Here is a 12500-nt window from a genome sequence, read left to right on the forward strand (position 1 = left end):
GATCCCGCGAGTTTCTCCGATTTCAAGAGAAATCGAGGAACGAACGCGAAAAAGGGATTGGTTTTGGGTTGGGCTAGTTTTTTTTTCGAGCGAGCGCAGCGAGCGAGCAACGCTCGAGAGCCCGTCTGACTTTGAAAAATTTTCGTACCGAACGGTTATTTCCAGTTATTTCGCTTAAAAGCGTTGTGATGCGTATATATTTTTACATAAATGGGAATATCATGTATTCCTACGTCGGGATTAAGCGTTTATTTCGTCCCGAGAACGTTAAAAAAAAATTTTTAATCGAACCGTTTTTTCGAATTTTTTCGCTTAAAAGCGTTACAAGGTGCTAATATTTGTGCATAAATCGCTTTAGAATGACGTTTTACATCGGGATTAAGCGTTTATTTCGTCGCTGGAAAGTTATATAAAAAAAGTATGATCGCGCCCGGGACGTTGGAACTTAGTCGCATTCTCGACCGGTACGTAGGGACTTAGAAAAATTTTCGACCGAAAAGTTATTTCGAGTTATTTCGCTTAAAAGCGTTATAAGGTATGAATATTTTTATAGAAATCGTTATGGTTCGACGAATTCTAGTCGACTGTAACGATTTCGTTTTATTTTTTTAAAAAATTGCCCCCTCCGGACCGACATGACCGGGCGGTTGGCACTTCGTCGATCCCCCGGCCGGTACGTAGGGACTTAGAAAAATTCCGGTCCAAAAAGTTATTTCGAGTTATCTCGCTAAAAAGCGTTACGAGGTATGAATATTTTTATATAAATGGCAATATTATGTATTTCTACGTCGGGATTAAGCGTTTATTTCGTCCCGAGAACTTTAAAAAAAATTTTTTAATCGAACCGTTTTTTCGAATTTTTTCGCTTAAAAGCGTTACAAGGTACGAATATTCTTGCATAAATCGCTTTAGAATGACGTTTTACGTCGGGATTAAGCGTTTATTTCGTCGCTGGAAAGTTATATAAAAAAAGTATGATCGCGCCCGGGACGTTGGAACTTAGTCGCATTCTCGACCGGTACGTTGGGACTTAGAAAAATTTCGGACCGAAAAGTTTTTTCGAGTTATTTCGTTAAAAAGCGTTACGAGGTATGAATATTTTTATAGAAATCGTTATGGTTCGACGAATTCTAGTCGAACGTAACGATTTCGTTTTATTTTTTTAAAAAATTGCCCCCTCCGGACCGACATGACCGGGCGGTTGGCACTTCGTCGATCCCCCGGCCGGGACGTAGGGACTTAGAAAAATTCCGGACCGAAAAGTTATTTCGAGTTATCTCGCTTAAAAGCGTTATGATGCGTATATATTTTTACATAAATAGCAATATTACGTATTTCTACGTCGGGATTAAGCGTTTATTTCGTCCCGACAACGTTAAAAAAAAATTTTTAATCGAACCGTTTTTTCGAATTTTTTCGCTTAAAAGCGTTATAAGGTGCGAATATTCTTGCATAAATCGCTTTAAAATGACGTTTTACATCGGGATTAAGCGTTTATTTCGTCCCCGAAAGGTGCCGTAAAAAATTTACGATCGCGCCCGAGACGTTGGAACTTAGTCGCATTCTCGAGCGGTACGTTGGGACTTAGAAAAATTTCGGACCGAAACGTTATTTCGAGTTATTTCGCTTAAAAGCGTTACGAGGTATGAATATTTTTATAGAAATCGTTATGGTTCGACGAATTCTAGTCGAACGTAACGATTTCGTTTTATTTTTTTAAAAAATTGCCCCCTCCGGACCGACATGACCGGGAGGTTGGCACTTCGTCGATCCCCCGGCCGGTACGTAGGGACTTAGAAAAATTTCGGACCGAAAAGTTATTTCGAGTTATCTCGCTTAAAAGCGTTACGAGGTATGAATATTTTTATATAAATGGGAATATTATGTATTTCTACGTCGGGATTAAGCGTTTATTTCGTCCCGAGAACTTTAAAAAAAATTTTTTAATCGAACCGTTTTTTCGAATTTTTTCGCTTAAAAGCGTTACAAGGTGCTAATATTTGTGCATAAATCGCTTTAAAATGACGTTTTACATCGGGATTAAGCGTTTATTTCGTCGCTGGAAAGTTATATAAAAAAAGTACGATCGCGCCCGGGACGTTGGAACTTAGTCGCATTCTCGAGCGGTACGTAGGGACTTAGAAAAATTTCGGACCGAAAAGTTTTTTCGAGTTATTTCGTTAAAAAGCGTTATGAGGTACGAATATTTTTATATAAATGGGAATGTTATTAAGTTTTACGTCGGGATTAAACGTTTATTTGGTCCCGAAAACGTTAAAAAAAAATAGTGGACCGACGCGACTCGGCCCGTCGGACTTTGTCATACTCTCCACCGGTACGTAGGGACTTAGAAAAATTTTCGACCGAAAAGTTTTTTCGAGTTATTTCGCTTAAAAGTGTTATAAGGTATGAATATTTTTATATAAATCGCTATATTATTATATTTTACGTCGGGATTAAACGTTTATTTGGTCCCGAAAACGTTAAAGAAAAATAGTGGACCGACGCGACTCGGCCCGTCGGACTTGGTCATACTCTCCACCGGTACGTAGGGACTTAGAAAAATTTTCGACCGAAAAGTTTTTTCGAGTTATTTCGCTTAAAAGTGTTATAAGGTATGAATATTTTTATATAAATCGCTATATTATTATATTTTACGTCGGGATTAAACGTTTATTTGGTCCCGAAAACGTTAAAAAAAAATAGTGGACCGACGCGACTCGGCCCGTCGGACTTGGTCATACTCTCCACCGGTACGTAGGGACTTAGAAAAATTTTCGACCGAAAAGTTTTTTCGAGTTATTTCGCTTAAAAGTGTTATAAGGTATGAATATTTTTATATAAATCGCTATATTATTATATTTTACGTCGGGATTAAACGTTTATTTGGTCCCGAAAACGTTAAAAAAAAATAGTGGACCGACGCGACTCGGCCCGTCGGACTTGGTCATACTCTCCACCGGTACGTAGGGACTTAGAAAAATTTTCGACCGAAAAGTTTTTTCGAGTTATTTCGTTAAAAAGCGTTATAAGGTACGAATATTTTTATATAAATCGCTATATTATTATATTTTACGTCGGGATTAAACGTTTATTTGGTCCCGAAAACGTTAAAGAAAAATAGTGGACCGACGCGACTCGGCCCGTCGGACTTGGTCATACTCTCCACCGGTACGTAGGGACTTAGAAAAATTTTCGACCGAAAAGTTTTTTCGAGTTATTTCGTTAAAAAGCGTTATAAGGTACGAATATTTTTATATAAATCGCTATATTATTATATTTTACGTCGGGATTAAACGTTTATTTGGTCCCGAAAACGTTAAAAAAAAATAGTGGACCGACGCGACTCGGCCCGTCGGACTTGGTCATACTCTCCACCGGTACGTAGGGACTTAGAAAAATTTTCGACCGAAAAGTTTTTTCGAGTTATTTCGTTAAAAAGCGTTATGAGGTATTAATATTTTTATATAAATCGTTGTATTATTATATTTTACGTCGGGATTAAACGTTTATTTGGTCCCGAAAACGTTAAAAAAAAATTTTTTATTCGAAAGGTTTTTTTGAATTATTTCGCTTAAAAGCGTTATAAGGTGCGAATATTCTTGCATAAATCGCTTTAAAATGACGTTTTACATCGGGATTAAGCATTTATTTCGTCGCTGAAAAGTTATATAAAAAAAGTATGATCGCGCCCGGGACGTTGGAACTTAGTCGCATTCTCGAGCGGTACGTAGGGACTTAGAAAAATTTCGGACCGAAAAGTTTTTTCGAGTTATTTCGTTAAAAAGCGTTATGAGGTATGAATATTTTTATATAAATCGCTATATTATTGTATTTTACGTCGGGATTAAACGTTTATTTCGTCCGTGGAAGGTTAAAAAAAAACGGACGGATACGACCGGGCCTTTGGAACTTTGTCTCATTCTGGACCGGTACGTTGGGACTTAGAAAAATTTCGGCCGGCGGAAAAGTCCGAAATACTTATTTCGAGTTATTTCGTTAAAAAGCGTTATAAGGTATAAATATTTTTGCGGAAACGGTTATATCTCTATTAAATACAACTGGATTAAACGTTTTTTCGAATTTTTTAAAAAATTTGTGTTCGACGAACTGACACGACTGCGATATTTGTTTAATTATTTCGTTAATTAACGTTGCAAGGTATATATTTTTTTGCATATTTCTCGTTGTTTCAACGTGTTCTAATCGATTAAGAACGTGGTTTTTGTCCGTATTCGTTAAAAGAGGTGGTTTACTGATGCGATTTTGAAAAAAAAAAAAAAAATTAAATTTTTCGATAAAAACTCGTTTAAAATATTAAAATAAGCGGTGCGTTAAAATATCTCGACGATAGGACGTTTTATAAGGGTACTTTATTGGAACAAAGTGGTCGAGCGTTTCAGAGACTAAGTCCGACGGTACGTTGGGACTTAGAAAAATTTCGGCCGGCGGAAAAGTCCGAAAAGCTTATTTCGAGTTATTTCGTTAAAAAGCGTTATAAGGTATAAATATTTTTGCAGAAACGGTTATATCTCTATTAAATACAACTGGATTAAACGTTTTTTTCGAATTTTTTAAAAAATTAGTGTCCGTCGAACTGACACGACTGCGATATTTGTTTAATTTTTTCGTTAATTAACGTTGCAAGGTATATATTTTTTTGCATATTTCTCGTTGTTTTAACGTGTTCTAATCGATTAAGAACGTGGTTTTTGTCCGTATTCGTTAAAAGAGGTGGTTTACTGATGCGATTTTGAAAAAAAAAAAAAAATTAAATTTTTCGATAAAAACTCGTTTGAAATATTAAAATAAGCGGTGCGTTAAAATATCTCGACGATAGGATGTTTTCTAAGGGTAGTTTATTCGAAAAAAGTGGTCGAGCGTTTCAGAGACTAAGTCCGACGGTACGCTCTAACGGAGGTTTTACATGGTAAGCGCCCGGCCGCTGGCCCGGCCGGCGCCGACCGTCCGGCCGGCGCTTTGGTATCTATAAGAGACACGTCGAGTCGGACGGTCCGGACGGAACAGCGTCGAGCGCGTGGCTATTCTACGGCCTCGGTTGAGAATTCAGTCACCGCTCCTCGAGTCTTAGTGAACTTTTTTACTATTTCTCGACTGTTCCTTCGTTCTCGTATCGACTCTTTCTCTACACTGCTGCGCCGCGGGTCGCTGTCCTGGACGTAATGACCAAATAACGTGGCAAGGTTCCCCTTAGTCGGGAAGCTGGATCCTGTATGCTCGCACTAACTTTAAAAAAAGTTAGGGCAGTGTGCTTGTTACTAACTGAGTATCAATTCATGCTGGTTCGGCAGAGACCGTTCCAAAACTTATGTTATAGCGTACGCAGTACGTTTTAAACATACGAAAGGCTAATGGGGAGCGTACTACCTTTTAGGAAGTGCGTTCTTTCTGATTGGAGAATATCAAAAGAACGAACGAATATGTTTCTTACGAGGACGGTACGTTCAGCATGCAGTTTACGTGCTTTTTACCGCTAAGGCATATTCGTTCAACCAACAAACCATTCTTACAGAATGATCCTATGAACAGAATGATCTTAAAATATTCCACACAAACAATCAAACGAACGAAAGAAAGTAAAGAGAGAGTGGCGAAATGAGAGAGAGTAGTGGCGTTCGACGTTACAACGGGAATTAAAAGGGTGTCGTCGAACGTTCACTAAGAACGAAAAGTCTCGTCGTACGGTGTTACGGACCCACCTACGACACTCTGAGGCTATTTTAAAAAGAGAGTCTTTTGACTCTAATATATAATATATATATAAAATACAAAGTTCCCTGGTTGATCCTGCCAGTAGTCATATGCTTGTCTCAAAGATTAAGCCATGCATGTCTCAGTACATGCCGCATTAAGGTGAAACCGCGAATGGCTCATTAAATCAGTTATGGTTTCTTAGATCATACTTAAACTTACTTGGATAACTGTGGTAATTCTAGAGCTAATACATGCAAACAGATTCGTACCAGAGATGGTACGAATGCTTTTATTAGATCAAAACCAATCGGTGGCGGATGGCTCGTCCGTTCGTCCATCGTTTGTTTTGGTGACTCTGAATAACTTTGTGCTGATCGCATGGTCATCTAGCACCGGCGACGCATCTTTCAAATGTCTGCCTTATCAACTGTCGATGGTAGGTTCTGCGCCTACCATGGTTGTAACGGGTAACGGGGAATCAGGGTTCGATTCCGGAGAGGGAGCCTGAGAAACAGCTACCACATCCAAGGAAGGCAGCAGGCGCGCAAATTACCCACTCCCGGCACGGGGAGGTAGTGACGAAAAATAACGATACGGGACTCATCCGAGGCCCCGTAATCGGAATGAGTACACTTTAAATCCTTTAACGAGGACCAATTGGAGGGCAAGTCTGGTGCCAGCAGCCGCGGTAATTCCAGCTCCAATAGCGTATATTAAAGTTGTTGCGGTTAAAAAGCTCGTAGTTGAATCTGTGTGTCACAGTGTCGGTTCACCGCTCGCGGTGTTTAACTGGCATTATGTGGTACGTCCTATCGGTGGGCTTAGCTCCTCGCGGGGCGGTCCAACTAATATCCCATCGCGGTGCTCTTCACTGAGTGTCGAGGTGGGCCGATACGTTTACTTTGAACAAATTAGAGTGCTTAAAGCAGGCTACCTTCGCCTGAATACTGTGTGCATGGAATAATGGAATAGGACCTCGGTTCTATTTTGTTGGTTTTCGGAGCCCCGAGGTAATGATTAATAGGGACAGATGGGGGCATTCGTATTGCGACGTTAGAGGTGAAATTCTTGGATCGTCGCAAGACGGACAGAAGCGAAAGCATTTGCCAAAAATGTTTTCATTAATCAAGAACGAAAGTTAGAGGTTCGAAGGCGATCAGATACCGCCCTAGTTCTAACCATAAACGATGCCAGCCAGCGATCCGCCGAAGTTCCTCCGATGACTCGGCGGGCAGCTTCCGGGAAACCAAAGCTTTTGGGTTCCGGGGGAAGTATGGTTGCAAAGCTGAAACTTAAAGGAATTGACGGAAGGGCACCACCAGGAGTGGAGCCTGCGGCTTAATTTGACTCAACACGGGAAACCTCACCAGGCCCGGACACCGGAAGGATTGACAGATTGATAGCTCTTTCTTGATTCGGTGGGTGGTGGTGCATGGCCGTTCTTAGTTGGTGGAGCGATTTGTCTGGTTAATTCCGATAACGAACGAGACTCTAGCCTGCTAAATAGACGTAAATTATGGTATCTCGAAGGCCCCCGGCTTCGGTCGGCGGGTTTTTACTACCAACGTACAAACAAATCTTCTTAGAGGAACAGGCGGCTTCTAGCCGCACGAGATTGAGCAATAACAGGTCTGTGATGCCCTTAGATGTTCTGGGCCGCACGCGCGCTACACTGAAGGAATCAGCGTGTTTTCCCTGGCCGAAAGGCCCGGGTAACCCGCTGAACCTCCTTCGTGCTAGGGATTGGGGCTTGCAATTATTCCCCATGAACGAGGAATTCCCAGTAAGCGCGAGTCATAAGCTCGCGTTGATTACGTCCCTGCCCTTTGTACACACCGCCCGTCGCTACTACCGATTGAATGATTTAGTGAGGTCTTCGGACTGGTGCGCGGCCAATGTGATAAGCATTGCCGATGTTACCGGGAAGATGACCAAACTTGATCATTTAGAGGAAGTAAAAGTCGTAACAAGGTTTCCGTAGGTGAACCTGCGGAAGGATCATTAACGAAAAATACAAAAACACAAAGAATATATTTGACTTGAACACTGTATAATAAAATATATATAATATCGTCGGTAAGGAGCCGTACTCCTCCTATATCGACACAAAGTATATACGACGTATTAACAAGCTATATACTTTGACAAAAGCCAAATTTTTTACAATAAGGAGGTGGGAGACGCTCCAGTTACGAAACTATACGAAGAGTGTGGCACTCTCTCTCGATCATCGGGATGAAGAGATATACTTTTACACGAATAATTCGAGGCGCCTGCGTGAGGTCGTACACAGAAAGACCCGCCGTCTCCGAATAATATTATAACAAACGAAAAACTTAAAAATATTCTCGAGGCGCCTGCGTGAGGTCGTAAACAGAAAGACCCGCCGTCTCCGAATAATATAACACACGGAAAACTTAAAAAGATTCTCGAGGCGCTTGCGTGAGGTCGTACACAGAAAGACCCGCCGTCTCCGAATCCTATAACACGAAACCGCTACTATTAATAATAATAATAATAATAATAATAACGATATGTGAGGGAACTTGAGCTGAACACATATCGAAAAAACTAAAAGTTACAGTGGAAACCACGTGTAATGAGAAATGCGATCGAGGCGCCTGCGTGAGGTCGTACACAGAAAGACCCGCCGTCACGATCTCGTATTTCGTATTTGCATCGTGGAAATCCAACGAACGAACAATATAATATATAAACTAAAATCTCTAAAGTGCCTCGTGTCGGAGAGATCACTGCTCACACCTCTTCTATATTTCGTAGTTGCGTTGCGTAGGCCTCACCTCCTAGCAACGGGACATAAGGAAGACTGCTCTTTGGGATCGAACGAAGCGTCTATAACGAGTCGTCGACGAGAGCGAAAGAACGCGAATAGCGAGCCGCAGAAAAATAGGATACCGAATTATATATCTTCGAAGGTTCTCTTCGAAGATCCATGGATACCTATATCTGCGCGTCTCCAGCTATCTCGCGCGTCTCTCCAAACTCTCGTCGTTCCTCGAAACGTGCTTCCTACCCAAAGGGCGTTCGTTCTTCCTATGTCGTTTCGTTGTCGTTCGTTTCAACGGCGAACGATATACGATGTTCGACAAAACGAAACCACGTTGTACGTTCGTACTCGTGGATCGGGTAACCTAGAACGAAAACGCATTGCGTGGATGTTGGCCCGAAAAGATATATACCAGTGCGAGTGATGGTAAAGAGTATAACGATTCTTAACTAGACGAAGTTGGTTCGGAGGGGACCGCCGGCCGTCTCTCTATCCTCGCGAGTCTAATGCCTCGTTCCGTCGCTAGAGTTTTTCAAACTCTGCTTCTGGCTATCGGGAAGAATAGACCGCGCGCGAGGAAGAGGAACGACGACCGTGCGCGTCCCATCGATTTTTTTTATTTTTACCTGAACCACCGAAGTCGATTCAGAGGGGACCGCCGGCCGTCTCTCTATCCTCGTTGTCGTGAGTCATATGCCTCGTTCCGTCGCTAGAGTTTTTCAAACTCTGCTTCTGGCTATCGGGAAGAAACGACCGCGCGAGGAAGACGACGACGACGACCGTGCGCGTCCCATCGAATTTTTTTTTATTTTTACCTGATCGACGGAAGTTTCGTCCGGTTCGTCTCTTTTACCATCGTCTCGTCGACCCGTTCAGAGGGGACCGCCTGTCCATATCCTCGTTGTCGTGAGTCATATGCCTCGTTCCGTCGCTAGAGTTTTTCAAACTCTGCTTCTGGCTATCGGGAAGAAGAAACGACCGCGCGAGGCCGATGGCTGCGAGTCCCATCGAATTTTTTTTAAACGCACGCACACACATACACCTGAACGGAGATGCGTTCCTTTTCGTCGCGATTTTTCGCGCTTTAGTCGTCGTTGTCGCCATCCGTTCGGAGGGGACCGCCGGCCGTCTCTCTATCCTCGTTGTCGAGAGTCTAATGCCTCGTTCCGTCGCTAGAGTTTTTCAAACTCTGCTTCTGGCTATCGGGAAGAAAAGACCGCGCGAGGAAGAGGAAGGACGACCGTGCGCGTCCCTTTCGAATTTTTTTTTATTTTTACCTGAGCGACCAAAGTGGATTCAGAGGGGACCGCCGGCCGTCTCTCTATCTTCGTTGTCGCGAGTCTAATGCCTCGTTCCGTCGCTAGAGTTTTTCAAACTCTGCTTCTGGCTATCGGGAAGAATAGACCGCGCGCGAGGAAGAGGAAGGACGACCGTGCGCGTCCCATCGATTTTTTTTATTTTTACCTGAACCACCGAAGTCGATTCAGAGGGGACCGCCGGCCGTGTCTGTATCCTCGTTGTCGAGAGTCTAATGCCTCGTTCCGTCGCTAGAGTTTTTCAAACTCTGCTTCTGGCTATCGGGAAGAAACGACCGCGCGAGGAAGACTACGACCGTGCGCGTCCCATCGATTTTTTTTTACCCGAACGATGGAGATGCATATCGGCTGTTTGCTTCGAATAACTGGACGAGAGGAACGAACATATATATATATCATGGGCTAGCCACCGTGCGCTTTCTTCGCGAGATCGTGTGCTGTACAGAGGATTCAGAATCGGGTGTTATATCCCCGTCGTTTCCTGACGAACGGAGCTTCGATCTCGTTGGTTGTTATATATTATAATGCACTTTACGCCCGGTCGGCGGGCTGCGTGTGTCGTCGCGCAGTCCGTCCGATTTCGTTTTCGAACGTATTTTCGTGTCGTCAATCATATGGCGACTTCCGCGCGTTCGATTCCCGTTGGTCGGACGTTTGTCGGATATCGGCTTCTTTCGAACCGAGAATAAGAGTACAAAAACCTGAGTACACAAACAAAAATCCATGCATAAACGATTACCCTGAACGGTGGATCACTTGGCTCGTGGGTCGATGAAGAACGCAGCTAATTGCGCGTCAACGTGTGAACTGCAGGACACATGAACATCGACATTTCGAACGCACATTGCGGTCCACGGATACAATTCCTGGACCACGCCTGGCTGAGGGTTGCTCACGTAAACCTAAGACTGCTTGCGTTGCGTATCGTTGCTCTCGGTCCGTATCTCTCTGTTCTTTCTTGCCTCGTCGACAGCCCGCCGTCGTTCGTTTTATCTTTAAACGAACGTTTCTGAGTCGGAGGACGAGCGCCAAGCAAAAGAATACGAATTAAAGAGCGGTCGAGGGCTCGTACGCGACGTACGAGCGATTGTTGGACGTTCGTCGGCGTTCGTCGCTGGATCGTGTGGAGACCGGCGTACGCATGCTCTCGATACAAATATATATGAAAAATCTATCGCGTTCACGGGAGACTCGCAAAACTACCTCCGTCTCTTCTCTGTCCCTTCTTGGCTTGACAACCCGCCGTCGTTCGTGTTTTACGAACGTTTCTGAGTCGGACGAAGCGCAAGAAGAAGGATACGAATTAAAAGAGCGCGGAGAGAACCGTCGTCGTCGACGCGGTTATCGAGATACACAGAGCGAGTTTTCTTCGTGGCCGATTTTTTTTTTCTTTTTGTATCAGCCTCTGCTACGTTTTGTTAGTCTTCGATAAGCACGAATGACCGCGCCCCCGACGTCGTCTTAAATGAATTTTTGGCGAGACTGAGAGAAAGCAAAAATATTTTTGAACAAAGTCAGTCGAGAGAGGAGAGAAAGAGAACCAAGATATTAAAACCTAAACCTAAACTTGGTGGCGTAACGAAAAACTGTGTGCCTTAAAGAAACACAACCGTCTTTTCATCAAGATGTTTTTACTCGTACAGCCCCAGGGATCGAATACCCACTCCGTCTGTTCGTGCGGCAGAGATGTATTCTGCAGGCGCGAGACGACTGACGAGAAGACAACGAGGACCGTCGCATCGATGGGTCGTCGTTGCGTTTTTCATCCTCTGTGCTTTTTTCTGTTCTTCGCGAACCCAGAGAAAGCCGTAGATCCGGGAACGGACACACGAGATTTCTTCGAACGCTGATGACTTAGGGAGATGATCCCCAGCGTTGCGCGGAGATCGGAGAGTACGCGTACATGTATCGGGACGAATTTTTCCCCGTCGGTCGCGTATCTCTCTGCCCGCGCGCCTGGCCCAAAGCCACGTTCGTCGGAAATCAACGAAAAGTGTGTTACGATCTAGCGTGCGTCTACGATCGGCTATATTTAAGGGTGACGAAGAAGAGAAAAGCTCACGGTGTTGCGCAACGTTTCTGTACTCGATTTTAAGATGTGCATGTGAGTCCGTTACAAAGTTGTTCGGATCGTCGAAAATAGTCGTTTTCGTCGTCGTGCGAAAGAGAATAATCTCTGACATTGGCACGGAGAGATCGCGCAGAGGAAGAGAACGATCCTCTTTGGCGAGGCTCGAGAAAGACTAACGAAACTTGATTAGAGACGAGGTATACACGCGCCGTACGTACGACGTACGCGCGTGTGATTTTTTTTTGCTTTAAGGCGATTCGGCGCTCCGAGTATTAGAGAAAAAGAGATCGTTGGTCATCCCATGTCTCTTCGTCGTCTATCGCTGGACCGCGCATCCTAACGTATCGCCGGTCGTCCAGTCCCCGAGTAATAAATTCACCCCGTTGTGTACGTCTCGCGCTCGCTTTTCCACTTGCGTGAGTTCCCGTGCGTTTTCGTCGTTGGTACAGAGCAAAGAAACCGATATGTTATATACATGTCGCGTGTTCGATCTCTGTGCCAGCAATAACAGGCGAAAACAAGGAACCGCTGGAATCGTCGAGAAGAGAGAAACGGCTACGGGAGATATATTATACATAACACGTGTATATATATATATATATATTATACA

The 12500-nt window shown here is 43.7% G+C and overlaps 2 non-coding genes across 2 annotated transcripts; both read left to right on the forward strand.

The window, feature by feature from the left end:
* The first annotated feature begins 5795 nt into the window (after positions 1 to 5795).
* Positions 5796 to 7719, forward strand: LOC139997568 (small subunit ribosomal RNA). Its single transcript, XR_011802925.1, has one exon. It is a non-coding gene; the product is annotated as a small subunit ribosomal RNA (ribosomal RNA).
* Positions 7720 to 10555: 2836 nt separating this feature from the next.
* LOC139997567 (5.8S ribosomal RNA) lies at positions 10556 to 10710 on the forward strand. Its single transcript, XR_011802924.1, has one exon. It is a non-coding gene; the product is annotated as a 5.8S ribosomal RNA (ribosomal RNA).
* The last annotated feature ends 1790 nt before the right edge of the window (positions 10711 to 12500 follow it).

Source organism: Bombus fervidus, unplaced genomic scaffold (assembly GCF_041682495.2).
Source record: "Bombus fervidus isolate BK054 unplaced genomic scaffold, iyBomFerv1 scaffold0112, whole genome shotgun sequence".
Taxonomy (NCBI): domain Eukaryota; kingdom Metazoa; phylum Arthropoda; class Insecta; order Hymenoptera; family Apidae; genus Bombus; species Bombus fervidus.